Genomic DNA, 24583 nt, shown 5'->3' on the forward strand with positions numbered 1-24583 from the left:
GGCTTCTTCCTGTGATAATTGGATGGGCTACTAGAACCCCACTTGTAAACACATCTCAGAGCCAGAGACACTTCTCTTCCCCTCTTCTCTGCTTCCCATTCATTCTACGGCCTCGCTGATCTTGTGCGTCTGATGAAGGGTAACCCAGGAAGCCAGGAGAGGGAGTCTTCATGTACAGGGAGGGGGAGAAATTGATAAGCTCTTCCTTTGGATTTTAGGTTCCCGTCCTCTGCATCTGCATGGTCAGTGGTCAGCCGATATGACCCCTGGCTATGAGAGCTTAGATGAGAACCTGAGACCACTGCTCAGTGGCAGCTTGGCCTGCAGGGGAGAGAGGTGGTAACGCTAATTCAGCTGAGATGGACAAACCCTGAATGAATGAGCAAGAGATGGTAGTGACCTGGAGACAGAAGTGCCCGAGACACACTAACGCAGTGGACATGGGACATTTGACAGTATACAGTCAAAAGTAGAGTAGTTGAGTCTGGAGCAGGGAGAGACGCTGATCTCTTTTTCTTTAGGTTTTACGCGTAGATATCAGACTTCAAGGTACGATTACTTAAGAGGGCTTCCTCCTAATCCAACCCCCTTGTTACCCGAGATAAATAAACTCAAGTTCATCCTGGAGAAGTGATGAGCCCCAGGTTACAGAACCAGGAGTGGCAAGGTTAGGATCCAGGTCATTTAGTTCAGCACCTCATTCTAAAGAGGTGGGTAGAACTAGCTTCATGAAAGGTGCGTTTACTGAGCACCTACTGGATGTCGCTGTGCGGTCTCCTTTTCCCTTCCCTCCCTCCCTTCCCTTCCCTTCCCTCCCCTCCCCTCCCCTCCCCTTCCCTTCCCTCTTTTCTCTTCCTGAAAGGTTAATGCAGCCATGACATCTATTTGGTGCCTTAACTGCCGGGGAAACCTACCAGCCAGCAAGGGCTTTCTTGGGTTACCCTAGCAAGAGATCTCTGCAAGTCAAACACTATTAACTTTAATGAGGCAGCTTTGATGGCAGGGAAGAGACAGCTGACACCATATTTCCTTAACAATAAACCACTCTGACAGATGAAAACAAACAGGCCTGAGATAACATATAGCGTTTCAGGGACCAGGCAGAACAGGGCCAATAATGAGCAAAGACGGATGTGAGTGGGTTTCTCCATCTGCCCTGGAAACTTGTAGAAGGTGGGGCTGTCCCAGACTCTGCTGCCTGGGAGGAATTTCTAGAGAAACCCAGTTTCCTGAAGGGGTTCCCGGGAAACTCTTTACTGTAGCCATTGGGTCTGCGTGCTGCTGGTGTCCTTTCCCAGTTCTGGAGATCTGGGTGCACTCCCTGCCAGGGTGCGCCCCTCATCTGATGCTCTCCTCCCTGGGAACTGAGCTTCTCGACTCCCGGAACCGTCCAGGGACTGCTGTGCGATGGAGCTGCTGGGATTTACTCTGTCTTGACAGTTCCTAATCCAGAACTTGGCCTAGCTCAGACATGTGAACGGCAGAACTGGTCAGGGTTGGGCTAGGATTAGTGCTAACGCCCCCTGGAGGCTGGAGGAGAGAGAGAGAGAGAGAGAGAGAGAGAGAGAGAGAGAGAGAGAGAGAGAGAGAGAGAAAGTATGCAGATTCATCAGACTTGATCATTAGCTATTAAATGCATACTTCAGCTACACTGTGATGATGGACAAATTCATTTAAATTCTCTATCAGGCCAGGTCAATTACAAACGCCCTGTGTTATGTCCTTTCCTTGGGGGCCACTTTTGTGTGTGTGGTGGGAGAAAGGATTGTACAACTGTGCTTTTGAACTTTTGAAGAATTTGGTACATGCGTTCTTCTTTTGAACTCCACAGCCTTCCCTCCAAGGAAGTTTTTCCATGTTTTCGTTGGTTTGCCTGGGATCACATGTGTATTAGATGTCAGTCATGACTGAACAGATTTCAAGGCCCTGAAGGGTGTGTGTGTGTGTGTGTGTGTGTGTGTGTGTGTGTGTGTGTGAGAGAGAGAGAGAGAGAGAGAGACAGAGACAGAGACAGAGACAGACAGAGACAGAGAGACAGAGACAGAGACAGAGACAGAGACAGACAGATGGGGGGTGGTGTGGGAATGGGTAGTGCCTACAGAGCAAGAGTCCACCCTAAATTGCTTGCAGAAATGCACTGGTAATTCCAGGGCCCCTGTTCAATCAAAATGCCATGTTTTTGACTCAGAAGAGGCTTTTAGCAAGTTGCTTAGTAAGTTGTCCACTCTCCTGCTTTCATAAGGATAATATTATTTATATTATAGGCACTTATGCAAACATTTCATTTAAATTTTATCCTTTGAAAATGTATTTACTGTGTGTCTGTGTGTGCATGTGCGCACAGGCACACGTGTGACCCAGTGTATATGTGCATCTCAGAGGACATCTTCCAGGAGTCAGTTGCCTCCTTCCACCGTGAGTTCTGGGGCTAGGACTCAGGTGGCCATGCTGTGCGGCACACTTTTACCCAGGAGGCCTCTCACTGTCTCTTATTTTATCCTTAAAAGACACACTAGCATCGTAGGTGCTCTTGTTACTGCCCCTGTGAAACATTCTGAAACATTTGTTTACTTCCCCAAGGTCACACAGTTAGTGACTGCGGTCCCAGAGTCTGTGCTTGTCCCCTGCACCTCGCTGCTCCGGGTTTTTGTTGTGAGGGATCAGAGACAAATAGCAGGATGAAGAGAGGCCTTGGGTCAGTGGCCTGAGGACAACAAGAGGACAGTAGTAGTACTTACTCTGCCTACTAGCTCCTGGGCTGATGTTTATCGCCATGACAGTGATACTGCCAGGCTCGAGGAATCCTAATCTGCATGTCATCACTGACATGTTTAGAAAGTGCTGTTTAACATCTCCCGGCCTCAGTTTCCCTATCAGTAAAAGGTGACAGTCATAGTTCCTTCCAAAGAAGGCTGTGGAGATGAACAAGGTAATGCAGGGAGAGCACCTGTTCTTTAAGGGGACTCCAGGAAAACGACTACTTTATTATGATGAGGCAAGCTATTGTTATCCTTGCTTTGCTGACAAGAAAGCAGAGCTCAGAGAAATTGGCCAGGCCCACATAGTAAATGGAGAAACTGGGTTCGCTCACATACCTCAGCCATCTCACTATTTTCAATCCCTGGGACCTTGTTCTTAGCCAGGAGCACTGAGCACCTCCCCATGTGGGTCATGGAGAGACACAGACTAAAAAGGCCAAGCAGTCCAGACTTCCAGCTGTGTGATAAGGAGACGTTGATACACATGGAGCATTAGAAACTGCATAGTGAATTTTGACATTGGCTCCTACTCATTGGTAAGAAGGTATCCGTCACAATGGTGGGCAGGGCAGGAAGCCACCACACCCAGTCAGCCATCCCGAGACTGAAGAGCAGGCTGTTATAGTGCGCTGCACAGTATCCATCAATTCCATGAGTGCTTCAACATTTGAGGAAGAAACAGGCTTTGTATTAGTTGGCTTTGCCCAGCTGCAGGCTGAGGCAGATGTTCTGAGCTCATGCAGAGTAGGCTAGGCTAAGCTGCGAGGCTGGGCAAGTCGTGTGTGTGAGACGCATTTTCAGCTGGTGCTTTTAGCCTATGATGGATTTTTTTTTCAGGACGTAATCCCATAGCAAGCTGAGGAACTTCTCTAACTAAACTCAGAGTTCTTATACGGATTACCTCACTATTTCATCCCAGCCTCTCAGGACTCTTTGAGACAGTTTTACCAACCCTCGTCTCCTTTGAGCAGGCTAGGAACTCAGGGCTTGGAGAGTCTCAGCCAAGGCTGCTGCGTGAAACTTTTCTTTGTACTTGGCCTGGAACGCTTAACGCCCAGTTTGAAAGAAAAGCAGACATTGCCATCGCCCCTTCCCATACCCTTGGCTGACATCAGATCTCTGTCTGGTGTGACTTGTAATTAGCTGCAGCCTTGTGTTCAGGTCTCCAGATAGGGGTGGGGGGATGGGGGCAGGGGCAGGCGACAACTCAGGGGACACATTCTCTCAAGAACACGCTCTCTTATTGCAATATGAGAATGCCTTTTAGAGGCCAGAGAGACTGGAGTTTGTGGGTCATAAATGGCAGCCCAGGACCAGTTCCCAGTGACCCATTTGGATTTCCACACCATCATCCTTGTCCTCAAGATGCTTTGACCCTGGCTGCCCCAGGCTGACAACTGACATCACATTGAGCATTGTGGATGTGGGCTGAAAAGATGGGACGTGTTAGGTTCAGAGGTGCTGCTTCTGGTTTCCTGTCTTTTCCTGTCTGCGTCTGGACATGCAGGTGAAGTCACAGGACAGCCGGCCTCAGAGCCCTGTTGAAGGCGGGAGGTACTGCAGGAGAAAGCATTCCCTGACCATGAACTGAGCAGAGAGGAAGCCCTCCTGGGTTTGTTTTTGAGACGGGGGACGCAGGGGATGCTTGGTATCTCTGAGCGCCACTCTGCCTTTCCCCATTCTGCACGGAACAGCCCGTTCCTGGTGTGCCTTTTATCAGCAGTGACCGTGAGCCTGGCTCACACAGTTCACATCTTTCAAAGGCCTTGGATGATTTGCTTTATGTGGATTTGGGTGCAGGGGACAGTCATGGACCTTCTGCTCCTTCTGTCAACGGCAATTACTGATTGCTCCTTGCAGTGGCCAGGAAACTGGACTGAGTTAGCAATTCTTAATTGCAAAAGCCTCAAATCACTGCCCTCTAGTGGCTCTCACTGGAAAACATCCACGGTGTAGGGTGGGGCTGAGAGAGTTCAAATGCAAACTGGCTTTAAACAGAATGTGTGAAAGACAGGGATGAGGGCTAAGAGGTGACTCCCATGGGTAGAAGTGCTTGCTATGCATGTGGAACTGAGTTCAAATCTCCAGAACCCACCTAGAAGGCCAGGTGTGAGCATAATGCACCTGTAACCCCAGCACTGTGGGGGTAGAGACAGGAGGGTCACTGGGTCTTGATGGGTGGCAGCCTAGCTCCAGTGAGAGTGTGTGTGTCACACACATATCCCAATATCCCCCCTTCTCTCTCCCTCTCTCTCTCTCTCACACACTCACCACACACTCTCACTCTCTCTCACACACACACACACACACACACACTAAAATTTATTTTAGAACTTGAGAGAACAGAACCCCTAATCCTTACAGAGGAGCATCCCCTTTTAAAAATATCTTGTATTTGTTGACAGTTTCATACATGTATACAATGTGTCCTGGACATGCTGACTCCAACCCCTCCCTCTGAGTCTCCTCAGTGCACTCGCTCCTGCTCTCACGTTTCTCCTCTCTCTCTCTCTCTCTCTCTCTCTCTCTCTCTCTCTCTCTCTCTCTCTCTCTTCTGTAATCACTGAGTTCGGTTATGCTGTCTGCGGGAATGCTGGCTGACCTTGTTGGCTTGACCTTACGCAAGTCTGACAGAACTCCCCTTCTACCTCTGTCCCCTCCCCTAGTCACCGATGAGCTTAGTCTAGAGTCCAATTCAGACTATTCTCATAAAAAGGGAACCAGCACAGGCCCCCCAAAACCAGACTGCATTCTGGGCTCTGTGTTCTTCCTCGGACCGTGCCTTCAAAGCCCCTTAAGTGTCGCTGCTGTGTGTTGTGCTTACCCACTGGTGACACAGTTGACTCGAAGCCTGCCTGCCACCAAGTCTCTTTTCCTTACAAAGCATCCCTTTGGCACTGGTGTTTCTCGCTCTGTAACTAGCATTCTGTTACGGTGTGGAGACAAAAATGCCGTTCATAGCATATGCACCTTAAGATCTAGCCTCCATTTCTTCAAAGCAAGGACAGATCTTAATTTAATATGGTGAGTTGAACTGTGTGCTCCCTTCCTCAAGATTTTAACTTTACCCTTAAGTTGACTCTTGCCTATTCTGTGACCTTGCACCCTAATTTTTCCGTTTGCTTCCTGGACTGCATTTGAAGTGTCTATAAATCACCTCTCAGGTCAGCCCTTTCCTTGAGATGAATAATATTTGTATTCTTGTCATGCAACACGGTTTTACAACGATGCCAATTTATTATTTTTTGGCAGTCTAGACTTTCACTCTGTTTTCCTTTCATTTTTCTTTTTCAGTGTTGTACACACGGCGAGTCTTTTCTTTTAGCCTTGGTGATGGTGATCACTTTAAAGGACAAATTTTTCACTTCCCTAGGCAGACTCAGAAAATGGCACGTGTGACAGACGGTCTAGGTGAGTTGACCCAGTCTGATGTGGGTTCAGAGCACCGGGAGCCGGCAGGGACTGTCACATGGAGGGGCAGCCGAAAGGGAAACAGAATAGACTGTCCCCTGGTTCTTCAGTTGGCCCTGAGCAGGTTTATTGCCCCACTCTAATGTAGGACCCTGCTTTAATTCAAATCACATACTTTAATGATCTCATGGTCATTGATTTCTTTCCAGGGACTTTCAGGTTGCATGTGGAAAAGTCAGCGAAGCAGAAATCAGTTCTGATGACCTTGTCCCTGAAGCCTCGAGGGAGGGAATTCAGCATTGAGCAGAAGGCGGGTGAGGCAGACAGGATTTTGACTTCAATGTTATCTTCTAAGAGCTTAGCTTTTCCTAAGGGCCCAGTTCCCATGGTACCATTCCTCCCTCTTATGAATGATGTGTGTGCCCATTGTTTGCTTGTATCTTTAGGAGATCACTCGGTGCCTGGTGTTCTCTGCTGGAGGTCTTGGAGTTCTAATGATTTATGCCCTTCCACAGTGTCAGTTCATCCAGCACTTGCCTGGGGACTCAGCAGAATTTACACACTAGGGTCTTCAGAATGTTGAGTAACTCATGAAGTGTCCAGGGCATGGCCCATGTTGACTGTGGGTAGGTGTAGCATGTGACGGAGACAGGCCCCTGAAGCCAGGTGACTTCCTTGTGTGACTGAACACGTCAGATAAGCTTTTTAAGCCTTGCCGTTAATTCAAAACGGAAATAAGACGTGTAGACTGAGAATCGAGGTGATGCCCATAAAGTCTTTACCCAATAGTGTTCCATGAATGTCAGTTGTTACAGTTATGGGGATGGAAGATCCATTTGGAGGATCAGTGTGAGCCATGCAGACCGAGCCAGAAAAGACTGAGCTGAGCTGAGTGGTTCTGAAAACCTCACAAGACCATCTCAGCTCAAACTCAAGGTTGTTGGGAGGCTTGTATTAGACACGAGGTGTCCTAGATGCGAGACATGGAACTCAATATGTTAGCCGATTCCCCATGCTCTAGGTCTCCTACAGCGTTACATCTTGACTCTAGGAAGCCTTTCAACCAAGTTTCTCTGGCACAAGACATACTTAAAGAAAAGAAGTCCTCTTAGGTGGATACCCTCCCTCCAAGTACATGCCAAGCATTTAATGCTTCCTTTTGAGGCTGAGGAGATGGCTCAGTTGTTAGCACTTTTTTCCTATAGCTGTGATCAAACCTGCTGACAGAGAAACTTAAGGGAACGGGTTCACAGTTCAAGGGACAGTTCACAGTGGTTGAGAAGCCATAGCGGCGGGAGCGTGAGGTAGCGTTCAGTCAGGACACAAAGAATGATTGGTGGTAATACTCAGCTCACTTCCTACAGTTGCAGTCCCGGATCCTAGCCTAGGGAATGGTGCCACCCACAGTGATTCCAGCTTCAGTTAACCTAACCAAGATGGCGTGCCCACAGGCTTGTTTCCTGTGCGACTCTAAGTCTCATCAAGTTGGTCACTGAGATGAATCCTTACAGTAGGCAGAGTACTTGCAGTGTACGTTCTGAGACCTGAGTTCAGATCCCCAGAACCCGCATAAAGCCAGGTGCTGTAATGTGCATTTGTATCCCCAGTGTTTCTATGAGGAGTTGGGAGGTGGAGACAGGAAACTCTTGGGAAGCTCAGGGACCAACAGGAGACTGTCTCAGACAGGGTGAAGGCGAGGAGAGAAGCAACGCCTGGATTGTCCTCTGACATCCACAAAGTAACGTGACATACAGGGGCCACACATCCAGGCACCAGCTCACATTCTCTGTCTGCCTCTCTCCTCTCCTCTCCTCTCCTCTCCTCTCCTCTCCTCTCCTCTCCTCTCCTCTCCTCTCCTCTCCTCTCCTCTCCCCTCCCCTCCCCTCCCCTCTCCTCTCCTCCTCTTCCTCCTCCTCCTCCTTCTTCAATCTCTCCTTCACTCAACAAAACCTTAAACAAAAAAATGCATTTTCTTTTAGAAATCAAAACTCCAGAAGCCTTTGTCTCCACAGTGTACATATTGCTGTTTTTTTTCAAAGTTAAGCAATTGCACTTATTATTGCAAAACAATAAATGGAAAGTTCTCCAAATCTGTTCCCTGTAGAAGGAAATGCCCCAGTTGGGAAGTGGTGCACAGCACTGGTGAAGTTCTTTTGGGACACCAAGTGCTTTGGATGTCAACAACCTAAAGGTGCCATTGCTGTGGACCTTCCGGGTGTCTTGGCCTCATAGCCTGCTGCTGGGCAGACTTCTTTCTTTTCTTCTTTTTCTTTCTTTCTTTCTTTCTTTCTTTCTTTCTTTCTTTCTTTCTTTCTTTCTTTCTTTCTTTCTTTCTTTCTTTCTTTCCTTCTTCTTCTTCTTTCCTTCCTTCCTTCCTTCTTCTTCTCTCTTTCTCTCTTCTCTCTCTCTCTCTCTCTCTCTCTCTCTCTCTCTCTCTCTCTCTTTCTTTCTTTTGGCTTGAATTCCCTAGAGGATTGTGTTTCTTTTGTAAATGAAGAAGGAAGCTCCTGGCTGTTGCTTTCTGATGGGCAGTGAGGCGAGAGCAGGAACCCTGTGTCGTGGCAGTTACTATTGAGCCAGGCAGGTCTGTGAGGAGTGGCAACACCCTTCCTGGTGTGAGCGGCCTGCTCACTGCTCACACACACAAGCCTGATTTACAATCCCAGTCGGACTGCATCTGAGTCTAATTACCTGGGTATATGAAAGTTCAGAGGCTCTCAAGCAAGCTAGCCATTCAGGGATGCACTTTACCAGAAGCAGATGGGAAAAATAAAACACTTTAGTTTATGAGTATTTTTCTATTCAGGGGAAGGAGAAAGAACAAAAAGAGTTGCCAAATTGATCCTTGTCAAGCACTAATTAAATATTATTCATGATTAATTTTGATGTTGATGTATTCAGTGTTTTAACAGTGTCATAAATATCTGGAAGAATGAAATAACTCACTTCGTGTAGCATAATAAATCATACACACTTCTGTCCTCATGGGGCCTCCTAAGCCAGCCTGATTATTGTTTTTAAAAATAATACACTTGCTAGTGACTTTTCTGGAATGTTCTTCGTGGATGTGAAGGAACAATTTCCTAATCATGCTTTGAAGTTGTCGTTTCATCTGCTTAAACCGCTTTTATAATTATAAAAAAATTACAAACCTATTGCTTTGTGATGTATCACTAACAGGTGAAGGTGCTGTAGAATCTACTTTTGAAAATCCAGGGGGCTCTGAGGAGAGGCAGGTGAGTGAGGATGTAAAGGAAACAAGACCAGCCTTGAATGGCTGATTCTGAAAGCATGGTGAGAGACCCATGGGAATTTATTGTAATAGTCCCTACTTTGATGCATTTTTGTAATTTTCTATGATAAATATTTGAACAGCATTTTGTGAGGGGGAGCTCAGGGTTATTTTCTTGGAAAAAAAACAAAACAAAACAAAAACGACAACTAGCCCTCACCGTAAGCATCTTTTATTAATCATGTTAGAATATGTAGTGATTCCAGTTTGGGGTTGACCAACAGTGGTGATGAAAATAATGAGAGTAGCTCCTGTTTAATTGAATATCACCATAGGCGGCGTCTAAAGCAGGCCTTCTACATTCTCCTGCATTCTCTAAGACCTGTGTGTCCAAAGCAGGCCTTGTACATTCTCCTGCATTCTCTAAGACCTGTGTGTCCAAAGCAGGCCTTGTACATTCTCCTGCATTCTCTAAGACCTGTGTGTCCAAAGCAGGCCTTGTACATTCTCCTGCATTCTCTAAGACCTGTGTGTCCAAAGCAGGCCTTGTACATTCTCCTGCATTCTCTAAGACCTGTGTGTGTAGCTCAGGAGTAGAGTGCTTGCCTAGCATGGCCAAGGCTCTGTGTTCAATCCCTGGTACTGGGAAAATGAAAGATTGTTATATAGGCTACATGTAGTTAAACATTTTTGTTCTTAGTTTGAAGACGAGGAAACAGAAACTCAGGGAGATTAAATTGTTTGATAAAAACCAGTCACTCAATGGCAAAATGAGGTCTCTGATGTTCCAAGGTGAATCCTTCTATTTTCATTTTAAAAAGGGACTACATTTACTTACATGGTTGGGCTAGGGCCATTATATTCCAATAATTTGAACAGGGAGGAGACTTAGAGATGTTGTAGTCCAAAGATGCTAAGTAGATGATATGCCTGCTCTTGTCCCTCTGCCTGTGGTGGCAGCAGACGTTACTAATCAAATGTGGCATTTACACGGATTCACAATTCTGTTCAATACAGTGTCTGAGGTAGCTCAGCTGGCTCAGAGCTGGCTCCTGGCAAAAGCCAACCCATTGTTTCTCTTTCCTTTTTCTTCCTAACAAACAAGACAACCGAGTCCCAGCGAAAGTCGTAACTCACTCAAGGCCCCATCGATGGTCATGAACAAAGTTCTCACTGCTCTTGATAGAGATTCTGGGCGTCTTCTGTCTGATTCTTCTTCCACGTGTTCATATACATTAACAGCAGCTGCTTGGAACAATGTGGGATCGATATTGGGTATGTCTGAGATGGGTGACAACATTGGCCAGCTCTAAGACAGTCTGGCTGTGGATTAAACCAGGTCAGTTCTCAGAAGCATCTGCTAGTTTCCTAAAACAGAACAAAGCCCGAGGCTGAATTTAGTCAAACAGCTGCATCCATAGGCCCCACCGCCCCTAGCAACAGAAGTCTACAGTCCCCAGTCACTCTCCTCAGGGACACATGTGGAAGGCTCTGTTCTGTCCAGTCCAGGAGAATGACATAAAGCAGACAGCCGGAGCCGTCCCTCACCAGCCTCACCTTCCCCTGCGATGGCGGACTTGGAAACCACGCAGCTGACCCCTGCTATTCCTTCTCCCAGAGGACATCTAGATTCAGACTTCTCACACGGTCTCAGGCCCCTGTCTCCTTTTCTGAAGATGTTTGGGTCCTTGATTATGACTTTTCCCCACAGTATTTACCTTGGCAGTAGAAATCCTGTCTATGGAATGTGGGCTTTCCCTAAATCTTAAATTCTTTGGTGATTTTGTGGATGGGTTTCTATCTTCCCCAAGAGACCCAGAAATGAGGCAGAAATTTCTAGTAGAATTTGTGTATTTTAAAAAAATATATCTGTGAATTAAGCGGCTAATAGAAACCCATGTAATTTGTGTGACGAGTGACAGTGTGAAAATAACTCACCCATGTCCTGTTATGAATTTGCATGCATTATGCTGGATACAGTTGTACGTCACCCATAGACCGTTAAGATGGAGTCACCAGTATTTTCTTAGGTACTGTTTTTCTGTTTATTTATTTTTTTTATTTTTGCTGTTTGTTCTTAATTTCTTGGTTGTTAGTGAAGAACATTAGGGCAAAAGATTATTTCACACATAGACACAGATCAAATGTGTGGGAGGCAGAGTGACCTAGTCTAGGGGCTGATTAAAAAAAAAACAACTGTTAATGAAAGAAACTACTATTGTGAGATGAGCTTCAGGTTGGATCCGTATATGCTTCACTGGTTGGCATTTCAGCTAAGATATGTGCCGGTGGAAGAGTGGATAGAGACAAGGGGGAAGAGCAGTGAGTGTCTCTGGAGGGACTCAGTTCCTGCTCGGTGGGTGCCAGAAAGGCAGGCAGGCTGACTTGAAGTGATTCACAGTAGTTTTGGTTTCTGTGCTGAGCTGTGTAGCGGTGGGGAGATGGCTGAGTCAGGAGAGTGCCTGCCCCACAAGCATGAGGACCCAAGTTCAGGTCTCTACGGATCCCTGGAGCTCCTGACTGTCCCGTCTAACCAACTGGTGAGCTCTTGTCTGGGTGGAAACTCCTTCTCAAAAAACAAAGTGGAGAACAATGGAAGACCTCACCTAGTGTCACTTACAGAAAGAATCTGTACATGTATCTGCATGAATACACACATACACACACACTACACACACAGCACACACCACACACACACACACCACACATACACTACACACACACATACCACACACACACACCCATATCACATACCCACACCCCACATATACACCACACATACACACACACTATATACACACCACACACATACTATACACACACCACACTCACACCACATATACACACCACACACATACTACATACACACACTATACACACACCACACACACATACACACACACCAGCATATGGATGCAGGCACATCAGTAGACATTCCTATTAAGGATGCTAAGGAAAGACTACAATTAGCATACCAAATCCATTTGGCTTCACTTGTGATTAAACTAGATATTTATGCTTCTAAACAGTGAGTTAAAGAAAAGAGTGATAATGAAGTAAAGGTAGCATGAAACAGGACAAAAGGAGATGGTGCCACACCTATGAACAATATTCAGAGGACATGGATTGAAGGTTCCCCTAAGACCTTCCCTTCTCCTCCTTTGGTGACTGGAGGTGGCCAGAGATGGCCTGTGTCTACACAAAGCATGGGCTGGAAGTCATAGCAGCAATGCAGGGAGCCTCAGTGGGTTTAGAGATGAGCTGCATCCACTTCCTCTTTGTCTTTTTGATAGGCGTCCTCACTAAATGGAGAGGCCAAGATGACCTGAGCTCCCTTTCAGCCCTGACTTCCAGACACAGTCAGAATTCCAGGAGACTGGAACCGACTCCGCTTTAAGTGGGGTGCTCTGGGAAGTTTTATGCAGTTCTGATTCTCTTAAAAAGGTTATTAATGCTATAAACCTACCTGCTATCCTGTGTGTGTGTGTGTGTGTGTGTGTGTGTGTGTATGCTTGTCAAGGTGGTTCATGTGTGTGGACTGTGGAGGCCAGAGGCAAGCCCAGGTACCATTTCTCAGGTACTGCTAACTTCTTTCCTTTTGTTTGTTTTTGAGATAGGGCCTCTCATCAGCCCGAAACTTGCCAAGTGGGCTGACTAACCAGTGACTTTTCCCTCTCCAGGGCTGGGACTGCAAGCACAGGCCACCACGCCAACTTCTTTCTGTATGTGGGTTTTGGGGATCGATCACAGGTCCTCTCTTGCAAACACTTTCCTAACAGAGCTTTCCCAACCTTCTCTCTTGACATGGACAAAGTGGCTTCTTTAGAAGAGTCACACTTGTTCAGAGCGACAGCTGGACCGTGAAAGCAGAACCAAGCATCATTTCCCTTCCATCCTTCTTGGGATCTTTGGGGCAGTGCGACAACATCCTGTATGCAGCACAGGGAGAGGGTCACATGATGAGGTGAGGAAGACTCTGGAGCCGATTCTTAGAAAAAGGGAAGAGGCTGGCCAGAGGGATGAGATGGGGAGTCGGAGGCATTGGCCCACGTTTAGTCCCAGAGAGGAAAAGAACAAGATTGACTTCAGGGAACTGGTCATGGTGCTGCCTGCCTATGCCAGCACTGTGACCATATAGGAGCTACCAGAACAGATAGGCAGCTGTTTGGTTAGGGTGCAGTGTTGGGTGAGGAGAGACATGGAAAGTAGGGCCAGCCCACCAAAGGTTTGAAAGGCCTTACTGGAAAGCGCACTTTTGACTACTCATTGTCCACTGTGATGACAAACCATTGTCCACTAAGGTGAGTAAAGCTTTGATACTGAGAATTGTGGCAAACACGGGCTTTGGGTGTGTTTGCCTCATTTAAAGGGATGGCCTCTAGACTTCTAGTAGCTCAATCAACTTTGAGGGCTTTCCCTTGAGTCTTCCTGAATCTACTGACCAGAAGGGCATCTATAGTCTGAGATGATGATGATGACGATGATGATGAGTTTGTTTTGTTTTGTTTCTGAGACAAGGTCTCCTGTGGTCCAGGTTGCCCTCAAACTCTCTACATAGCCAAGGATGACCATGAGCTCCTGATCCTCCTGCCTCCACTTTCTAGGTGCTGTGATTACAGGTACCACTATAGCCCGTAATTATAAACAGTGTTACCTGGCTTTAGGAGTGGGGAGTGATGGATGGCTAACCTTGGATGACCTCTGATCCTGAATCACAGTTAGACTGGGTAAAAGCTGACCCCCTGCTCTGAGCTTTTCTCCTTGGATGAGGATGCATGCATCTCAAAAGACTGTTGTCCTAGACTTAAAAACATGCATGCTTCTTCTTGCAGAAATCCATTACTTTGTAGCTGTTTACACAGAGCAAGCCCTTTTTCTTTCTGATCACTGTAGACACAGCCCCTTCCAGTCTGATGAGAGTGCAACATTAGAGCTCAAGAAACAGTCTGAGCCAGCAGCCGGAGGGAGGCGCAAGGCTTTCTGGAAGAGTCGAATACTTTCTGGATAGAAGATAAAGAGAGCCCAAGAGCACGCACAGTATCTTTACTGATAAATACAGCTATTTAAAACTATGGTAACAAATCCCTGTCATCTGCTCCAGCCTTAAAACAGAACAAAGTCTACTTCTCTTGCCCATTCTAGAAGTCAACCACTTCTTCCCATTTTATTTATTTTTTTTAAAGATTTATTTATCTATTTTATGTATATGGGTGTTTTGTCTGCATGTACATTGTCTGCCCACCAGAAGAGGACATCTGATCCCATGGGACTATAGTTATGGACAGTTGTGAGCACCAAGTGGGTGCTAAGAATTGAACTCAGGACCTCTGGAAGAGCAGCCAGTGCTTTTAACCACTGAGCCATCTCTCCAGTCCCTTGTCTTCCCATTTTAAACTTTGCACTTGGTGCCGTCCACTTGAAGAGTTCAAAATGAAAAGAGACTATCTGGTAGACCTCCTTGGACTGCCCAAAATCAAGAAGCAGCATCCTTGCTTGCTAGCTGGAGGCCATGTGTCTCTATGCCTGTCTTTCTCTGCTGTGAATGGAGAAATGATACACTTCCTTAGAAGAATTTGGACTGGGCGGGGGGTTCAAGTAAAAGAAGCTGGCAGCACTCTTGGTTAGTGTGCGATGTGCAATGGCTGTCGATATCATCAGGTGGGTGTGTTTGGGGGTCAGTATCACTGTCCTCCCTAGACATGGTGATGGCCACAGCTTACACAGAACAGAGTTGAGTGAAGCTGAGGCCTTTTACTGAAAGGAAAGTGAGGCTCCTCCCACTGTGGGGGGACAGAGCTGAGCGTTAGAAGCGTTAGCTGGTTTGGTTGAGGTCTTGGCAGGACCTGACGGAACAGGCACACAGTCACCAATATTCCCACGGAAACCTTGCATTTTCCTGCTGCCCGATTGCATTGTTCTTTCACCAAGGACACCGCTGAGAGACATCCCCCAGAAAGAGTCCACCTTCTTCCCATGGGAGAACTCCCCTTCTTCAGTAAATCCAGATCCTGCCGCCTGTGTCCTGCCACGAGACTGCTGGGCCACATTTGGTTTCTTGGTGAAGGACTGGGCAGGCAGGGAACTGCTGATGGGGACAGCCAGGAGGGATTGTCACTGATATCTCACAGTTCTCGGAAATCCCAAAGCCAGTGGCATGCAAGTGTGAGCTCCTGGCTGAATTGTGAAGATAGTTACTAACAGCTTGGAAAGTGGGGACAGCAAGAGCTATGGGGATGTCCTGCCACTTCCTGTGAGGTTAACAGTTTGTGTGGGGGTTGGGCTTGGTGTCACTGATGTCCCCATCTCTGACTGTTCCTGCTCAGGGCACAGCCTCCAGCAGGTTTGTGGGGTCTCTCTAGTTTATGGCACTAGGTTACCCCTGCAAAGATTCTGACCTCATGACTTTCAGGTCCCTTCTTGTTAGAAAGGGCCTAAAATCTCAGTTTGCATTACAGCTGAAATGCCACCTGTTTGAGTCCTTGGAGATCTATTTTACGGTAGCTGAAGGACTTTGGTGTAAGCTGCCTTTCCAAGAGTCCTGGAGCAGGAAACTCACTCTCACAGTACCAACACTTCCTGTCTGTGAGGAAGGGGTCACCACCAGTCACAGCCAAGGTGTTATGTGGTTTAAACAAGTTGGAGACAGTAGCATGCACCTGTAATCCCAATGCTCTGCCAGTGAAATGGGATGTGGACACAGGAGACACAGCCAGTCTGGAGTGTGCAGTGCAGGAGCAGAGCCGGAAGAGAGAGCCTGCCTCAAACAAGGCGGAAGGTGAACACAGATTATGCAAAGTTCACACACACATGGCATGTGCCACACATATATAACACACACACACACACACACACACACACACACACACCGCACACACACCACACAGATACCACACACACCACACACACATACACACACACCACACATATACCATACACTACATACAAACACCACACACACCACACACACATACACACACATACACCGCACACACACCACACATATACCACACACTACACACAAACATCACACATATACCACACACACATACACACACATACCACACATACACCACACATATACCACACACTACATACAAACACCACACAGATACCACACATACCACACACACATACCTACCTACACACATACACAAAAAAAAAAACCTAAACAAAAAATACCCCAATACAAATGAGTGAAAAAAAATCAGTTTTAATAGATTGTCTTTTCATGAAGGCAAAAAGTCTTATTGAAAAGTGTGATTTTTTTTTAAAAAAATTGTTTTCTTCAAGAACTATTTTCAAGTAGGTGGTTGCTTAGAGGTCAGAGTTCTTAGGTCTAGTTTGAGGACAGAAACTGAAGGAGACAAAAACCAAAAACCCACAACAGAAAAGTAGATTCCTGGCATGACTTAGATTACAGGATCTGTGTCTGGGCCATGGACACTGCGGCCTCCATTATAGAGCAAGGCAAGAGGCTCCCTCCCGGGTGAGTCCTGGCTTGCCAAACTCTCTTAAGTCACCTGCCTGTGTGGGGTGATTTTGTTGGAGCTGGCCCTAGTGTGGGTGAGCCAGGGTGGAGATGGGGTGGAGATAACCTGGTATCATAACATAAGAGGAAGTCCAGGTCCTTGCCAAGGGCTGTTTATTCCAGTCTGGTGGGTCATCATCAGCTGGGCTGTCTGTCATGCCCTCTGATGTCATCTTGCTGACCTCTTCCTCTTCAGAGGCTGGTGGGCCACTCTAGTCATGCTCCTTGACCAGGGCCATTCCCTCTTTGTACAAGTTCAAAGTCCCTTTCCATTCAAATTGTTCACTTCCATTTTGGGGTGTGTGTGTGGTGTGTAACAGTTTTATCAAAATGCAATCCACATGCCACAGTCAAAATGCTCCTCATGCCCATTTGAAGTATACTATTGAGTGGTCTTTAGACCACATGAGAACTTAGAACATTGTCACCCTGAAAAGAAACGCTGCTTGCTTCAACCCATACTTTACTCCTAGACAATCCATACAAATGGAGTCGTGTTCTGTATTGCGGTTACTTCTCTTGTCAGCATGAAGATGCCAAGTTCCTTCTGTACAGTGATATGTTTCAGTGCCCGATTCCTTTTTGTGGTCACAGTAATATTTCACCGCATTGGAATCCCACATTAGAGTTGTTCTGTTAGGAGCTGCTTGGAATGGTGCTGCTAGGCATTTGTGTACGGATTTTGTGCGTCTTTCTGATTTCATTTCCTTTGGGTGCAGGTCTAGTGGTGGAATCCTGCTGGATCCCGGTGCTAACTTTTGATCTGACTGACTGAGGAACTCTTGGACAGTTTTTGCAAAGTGGATGCACCGGCAGTGTAGGGTGGTCTGTCTCCTCTCTCTTGTTGTCAGCACTTATTATTCTCAGTTAAAACACTTAGGCCCATAATGGGAGAAATCCACGGAAGTCTGCTTAAGGAATATTAGGGACATTTATTAGGATAAATTGAGGAAATATACTCACGAATACAGAACTGAGTAGACAGCTGGAGCTGTGCTCTGTTCTGACCAGGAGCAAACCCACCTGGTGGTTCCATCACACCAGCAGGAAACAGGGAGAAGGGGCCTTTCCTTCTAGGAGGTCCTATACAATGGCAAGAAGCAGCACTTCCTCTGGGCCGTATAGCTCAAGGTCACGGGTGGAGCAAATGCCACTACAGGCCCCATTCTACTGAGTGTGCAAAGGAGTCACATCTCCTCCTCATGGAGTATTCGTCCACTCTTAATTTTAAAGTGACTTTCAAACTATGTAATCTGGCTTATTTCATCCCAGTAGGGCATATACTTTTTTAAAGATAAATTAATTATTTTTGCTATAGAAAGATGAGATACTCTGCACAGTAGATCTCCTGAGAATCCTTTCCTTATAATTGCTTTATCAATGGGAACTTTATAAACCCAGTGGAACCGCTGAATGGATTAAGGAAGAGGTTACCTTTGGGCAAGAGCAGCCCTGACTGCTCCCTCTTGTTAGAGGTGAGGCCAGAGTTGGATCTTTAACATCTGTCCATCCTCAGATTTTCTCCTTTATGACTCCAGCAGCCCACTGGAAATGGCTGTCACAGAATGAAGATCCCTGTTGTCAATTAGACATTGACTGGGGCCCTGGGCAGGGGGAGGTATAAGATGGCCTTGGGTCCCTCACGCCGGAACCTAAGGAACTTGTTACATGGTGCTGTGAGAGGCATGCATTTAAACACATTGACTCCCATTAGATGTAGTAAATGAGGAAAATTATAGCTCGTGGTGCGGAGCAATCTCTGTAAGAGGCCCAGTATTTATATATACATACATAGATACATATATATGTATTTTTAAAATAATTTTTGGACATAGCCAGCTGATTAAGGGTTCAAAGACAACTTCTTTTCCCAGCAGTTCAAGTTGTCACAAAACTCACTGCAAACCACTGCTCTGTGGATGAAATATGAGCTGTCTTAGGAACGCCGGCATCTGTGGCATTCTCGTTGGGAGCTGTGTTTCAACAGCCCTTGTTTTTGTCCGGTAATACGAGATAAATATTTCCTATTGGCCCTTTTACATGGATTATTCCCTTTAATTCCCACAGCTACTTTACAGGGTATGATTACCACTACCCATGCCTTACAGATCAAACAACAACCCCCCAAACTCAGCTGTAAGGGGGTGAATGTACCATCTGCCCAGGGCTTGAATGCACCTGGCCAAGGAGCCTGGAATGCTGGCATTCTAGAAAATATCACTTAAAAAACAAAGACAACATAATGTGATAGTTAGGGGCCAGGGAGATGGCTCAGCTGATAAACTGTTTTCTGTGCAAGCCTGAGGACCTGAGTTCAGATTCCCCAAGCTGTAATCCCAGAGCTGGGAGAGTGGAGACAGGAGGATCCCCAACATTTTGGGGTTAGTCAGTTTAGTTAAATTGGTGAGTTCCAGGGTCAGTGAGAGAGCTTGTCCCCCAAAATAAGATGGAGAGTGATTGACAAAGACCAAAGACACCGAGCACCAACCTCTGGCCTCTACATACATGTGTACACACATGCACATACACACATATACACACACGAACATGTACACATACATACACACAGACACAAATGCAGACCCCCACCTCCAAACAGACAGACAGACAGACAACCCTGGCAGTTTTGCAGTCCAGCAGCCCAGTAAGATTGAAGAAAGCCTTGTTAATCTGGCCCACTTGTACTTGAGGACATGGCTCCCTTTCTCCAAGATCGCTGGCTCTGTTTTCTTTTAGATGCACTGGCTTGCCTCAGGTCAGGCTGCCCTGTCTATCCTTCTGTCCCCACAATTTGGGGGAAGAAGGTTCCGAATGAAGTGAGGCACCTCACATGTGCAGTGCCTTCCCAGTGAGTGCACTGGAATCCAAAAGCCAAGCTCACTCTTTCCACTCCCCTGTCGCTGCACCCCAGGAACAGGCCATGAAAGGCTTTCAGAGCTGTGGTCACCTGAGGAGAGTGGGGCGGGGACCCTGGCATGGGAACCTCTCGGGAGGTGAGGAACAGATCTCTGGGTGGTCCAGGACACCAGTGGGGCACAGGCTTTCTGTTGCCACAGATGGCCAGGCTCTAAACCAGCTTTCTTCTGGAAATTCTCTTATGGCAAGTGCTATTGTCGTAAGCACATAATTAATTACATTCTGTCTAAGTTACCTTTCAGTCAAGTGGCTGTTAGGGGCTATCTTGTGTCCCTTGGGACAAGGCTGCCATCCCTGTTAAATGGATGAGTTTGCAGGCTTAAAGAAGTTAGAGAAGTTGGTTGGTCTCATCATGATCCAAAAGGTAGAGTCGTGATTCAGTGTGAGGATGTACTTCATTTATATTCTGAAGCTTAGCATCCTGGGTCCAGCACTTCTTTGTGGGTCTTGGGGTGGCGTCTCAGCAGATGAAGGAAGAAGGCCACGCTGCAGGCAGGGTGGTTGGAACCTTGGAAGAAGGTCTGTTTTAAGTGATGGTTTCCCCACCAAGACTCGTCAGCCTCAAGACAAGCAAGTGTCATGCTTGCTGACTTTATGCCCCAAATTTGGTTCCTCCAAGTGACTGAAGTGGGAGAGTAAGGAGGTCTAAGCAGCATTTCTACAGACGTGTAGTCTTTAGTGGCTAGAACTCTGACCTAGTGTGAGGCCTGCCTGGGATTCAGACCCTTCCACCTCCTGCTCACATACAGGGTCTGCCTTCATTTGTAACAAGGACGCTATTCTGCCTGTTTTCCAGACTTGGTGGGAGGACAGTGCCTAGTCTGGTAAACTCTGTGGATTATTGGCTGCAGCTCTATACCCATGCCTCCTCCCCTTCTATCCACCCCTAGGAGGTCCTTCTTGCCACCTTACCGTCTACCCTCCTTGAGACCCCGGTATTTTAAGGAAACACATTCAGAACGTGCACAGATTCTTTCACTGTTTGTTCAGCGGTCTTCAGGCTCCAGCTCCTCTTTGGAAAAGGGTCTCCCAAGGTTGTGTTGACACCTCTCTGGGGCCAGAGTTGCTCTATCAATTCTTTATTAAGACCAGCTATTTTTTATTTATAATGCCTGTGGGTTCATTAAAAATGGCACTTCCTATAGGGGATACCCGCAAAGCTTTTAGCCAGTTTTTTTTTTTTTTTAAAATCAGGTTGTTAGAGTAGATATGAATATTTTAATAGTGAGAAAAAGCAGAGCCGTCAAGGAACTTAATTTGTTCTGGAATCTAAATGACAGGTTTAACAGGGGTGCTGAGTAGTTCAGTATAATCAGTCCTGATGGTGGAGTAAGGAATACAATTAAATGGACCAGGGAGCTTTCTAGAAGGGCCCCAGGGGGATTCTTGTGGCTCCAGGACCATCTCATCCTTGTATAACCACAGGCAGCATCCAGACCCAGTTAAGTCCCAGGAAGCCAGGAGAGCGGATTTGCAGAATCTATTTTTTTTTTAACATTTATGGAATACTTTTCCCCAGCTGTTGGTCTTGTTAAATTATGTACAAAACCATGGATAAGCCAGCTCACTGCTGCCCATCCCCAGAGCATTTGTGCCTTCAATCTTGATTACAATGGTAAGAGTTTCTCAATGTAATTTAAACAATGTCCACTTGGGGGTGCTTTATGATTGAAGTTAAATTCCACTTTTGGTTTTCTCTGCCCACCCCTCTGCAATTCCCCCCCTCTAGATTCTGAAGTTGTTCCTGCCTTTTAAAAAAGCTTCTTCCTTCCCAACTGAGCTAGTTTATAGGTGAAAATAAATCCGGGTAGGACTGACCTCCTGCTGTTCTTTGTGTGAGTGTTTGGCATACAGGCACAGACAGACTGCAATACATAGTTAAATAACTCTACACCCCACGGCACCAGAAAAAGAAACCCTCCCATGAAGTTTTATTAATATGGCCAGTGGCAAAAAAGATAAAAAAAAAAAAACAAAAACATAAAATCAGATGTCTGAGCAGAAAACTGGAGGATAGCGTTTCACAGGGTGCCCGGCCTGTAACTCTCCATCACCCTAGGTGGGGTGCAGAGGTCTAATGAAGGACAGTCCACTGCGGCCTGGGCACAAGTCCAGGTTCCAGATGGTCTTTGGGGTCTACCCACATCTGGACAGTTTTGACATCATAGAAAGCTAGTTTGGGTTCCTAATTAGAACATTTGCTAGAAAACATTGCCACACTAAAGGTGCATTATTAACCTGTTCTACTATGGAATAAAATGAAACCAATTACGATCCCACTTTTACAAAAGTGTCTGTTGGTGTACACCTGCTGAGAGAGAGAGAGAGAGAGAGAGAGAGAGAGAGAGAGAGAGAGAGAGAATCTGTCTGTGCCTACCTGCCCTAAGAGAGGGAGAGAGCACCTGTCTATGCCCACTTGCCCTGAGAGAGAGCAATTGTCTGTGTCCACCTGCCCTAAGAGAGGGAGAGAACTCCTGTCTATATCCACCTGCCCTAAGAGAGAGAGAGAGAGAGAGAGAGAGAGAGAGAGAGAGAGAGAGAGAGAACCTGTCTGTGCCCACCTGCCCTCAGCAAGTAATTTAGAGGAGGGTGGCCTGGTTGTTGTCTACAACTCAACCATCTTCTGTTTTCTTGAGCTGTGACTGGCAGGGATTTTCTTCATTTTCTCTTCATGTCTTTATATTGCGAAGGCTTTTCCATCTCATCCAAACCTTATTTCTTCTGCTTCTCATCATAGGCAGGGAAGAGCGGCTTCCTGCTCTGTGGGTAAAGGGCATGTCTGTGTCTGAGTAGCTGCTGGGCGTGTCTCCTTCCACACCATGCCCCCCACTCGGCATGTGAAGTTCCACCTCGCGCCATCTCTCACTGGGTGGCTGACCTGTCTCTACCCAGCTTCACACTACCTCTTGCTGTTTGCTCCAGGAGGGGTCTCAGGACCCCCTCCAGTGGAGACTAGCCCCTTGCCCCAGCCCTTGGTCACCATCATCATTGGCCTTGCACTATCTGTCCAGTGGAGGAGAGACGTCCCTTCCTCCACAACCCTGTTGTTTTCACTAGGGAGACAATGTTTCAAGAGAAGACTCTCTCTCTCTCTCTCTCTCTCCTCTCTCTCTCTCTCTCTCTCCCTCCCTCCCTCCCTCCCTCTCTCTCCTCTCTCTCTCTCTCTCTCTTCCTCCCTCTCCCATTTTTACACTATTTTCTGGTCTTGTTCTTTAATTGTTTTCAACCTTCTTCTTTAACCATGAACATTTTTTAAGAACTCAATTGTATGCCCAGCCCAATTGCACCTGGATTCAAAGAGTTGCATGTATATCACTTTCTAGTACAGCCACCAGAGTCCGTCTCAGCCCTTTTTGTGATGACATTTGCTGTTTTTTCCACCCACAGGTAGAGTCTATCTCAGCTTAGGCCCTGAGAGAGGCTCAGTTCGACGTCAGTCCACTTGGGCTCTGGCCTAATGCAGAAGCTGCTTGGCTTCCTCAAGGGTGGGAGAGACGGGAGTTTAGGGACACACTGAAGGCCCACCTGCTCGGGTGGCGGCAGGGGTTACTCCCCCAGGTGCTCCAGTAAACCCCAGAATTGTGGGTGCGAAGGCTGACACACTTTACTGTGTTCTGGTGTCTGTTGGAAAACTCCCAGTCACCCGTGTTAGCCAGACTGGCCAGGTAGACGTAATGGAATCGTTCCTCTCTTATCCTTCAGATAGGGCAATGCCAGCTTTTAAAACCTCTAGCTACCCAGTAGCAAGGCAACATCATCTAGGATTGCTGCTGCACATGAACATTGGAATGATGCCTAATTTCCAGTTACCATGTTCATCTCCATACTCTGGCTCTGGTTGAGCCCTTCAGACACACTGTCTCATCTAGCCTTCTGAAAGTCCCTACTGGGCAGGTTAGACTGGCCTCTTGAAGGAATGCGAACTTCAGACATTTGTTCATCGGAGCCATGGCGCTGTGCAACACCAGGGGGCGCCATTGACACTGCATGCTGTGCAGTTCATGTGGTGGCCTCAACCACAGTGTCCCTGTAGGAGGTGGCGGAGTTGAGGTTTTAAACTCCAAAGCCTGAGTACTTTATGTGGCTTGGTGTGGCCCTTGGCTCCCTTCTTCTGTCTGTATCTCTGGTGTTGACCTGTCCACCCACCTGCTCCATCCCTCACCCCCTCACCTTCCTCTCTTGCTCAGTCATCCATTTCAAGGAAGGCATGAACTATTCTAGAAAAGATCTGGAAATATACCTGGAGACATTTGTTTTTTATAACACTTGCTCTTACTTTGTAAGTTCATTTGCAATGTGAGATCTAACCGTGGAGTGTTTGGAACAGTTATCAGAAAAAACAAGTATCTACAAGCACGCAGTCGCAATCTGGGTCTCATACTTTACTGTATTTGTTTCAAATTCCTTTTGTCCTCTTTTTTTTTTTTTTTTTTTTGACAGGTTTCTCTGTGTAGCTTTGCGCTTTCTGACTCATTGTAGCCAGCTGCTCCCTCACAGATCGCTGCTCTGCTCCGATGCTGATTAAAGGTGTGCGCACAGGTTCCTTTTGTCCTCTTAACATTTTTTTTTTTTATTTGTTTACTGTGTGTTATGCGAGAGTGTGCGTGCATGTGTGTGTGCATGTGTGTGCAGGCGTGTGTGTGTGTGTGTGTGTGTGTGTGTGTGTGTATGCATGTGCTTTCAGGCGTGTGTGTGTGCGTGTGTGTGTGTATGTGTGTGTATGTGTGTGTGTAGTGG

General features: G+C 46.7%; 1 protein-coding gene across 2 annotated transcripts in view; it reads left to right on the forward strand.

The window, feature by feature from the left end:
• The window catches only part of LOC114698983, a 170251-nt gene that overhangs the window by 10442 nt on the left and 135226 nt on the right, over positions 1–24583 (forward strand). The window contains exons 1-2 of one of the 2 annotated variants that reach the window (XM_028877879.2): positions 6059–6170; positions 6380–6484. The exons of the other annotated variant lie outside the window; for it this stretch is intronic. The gene's annotated coding sequence lies outside the window, so the exon portion shown is untranslated. Of the gene's footprint in view, positions 1–6058; positions 6171–6379; positions 6485–24583 lie in introns of those variants that run through there. 2 annotated transcript variants of the gene reach the window in all.

This window comes from Peromyscus leucopus, chromosome 4 (assembly GCF_004664715.2).
Source record: "Peromyscus leucopus breed LL Stock chromosome 4, UCI_PerLeu_2.1, whole genome shotgun sequence".
Taxonomy (NCBI): Eukaryota; Metazoa; Chordata; class Mammalia; order Rodentia; family Cricetidae; genus Peromyscus; species Peromyscus leucopus.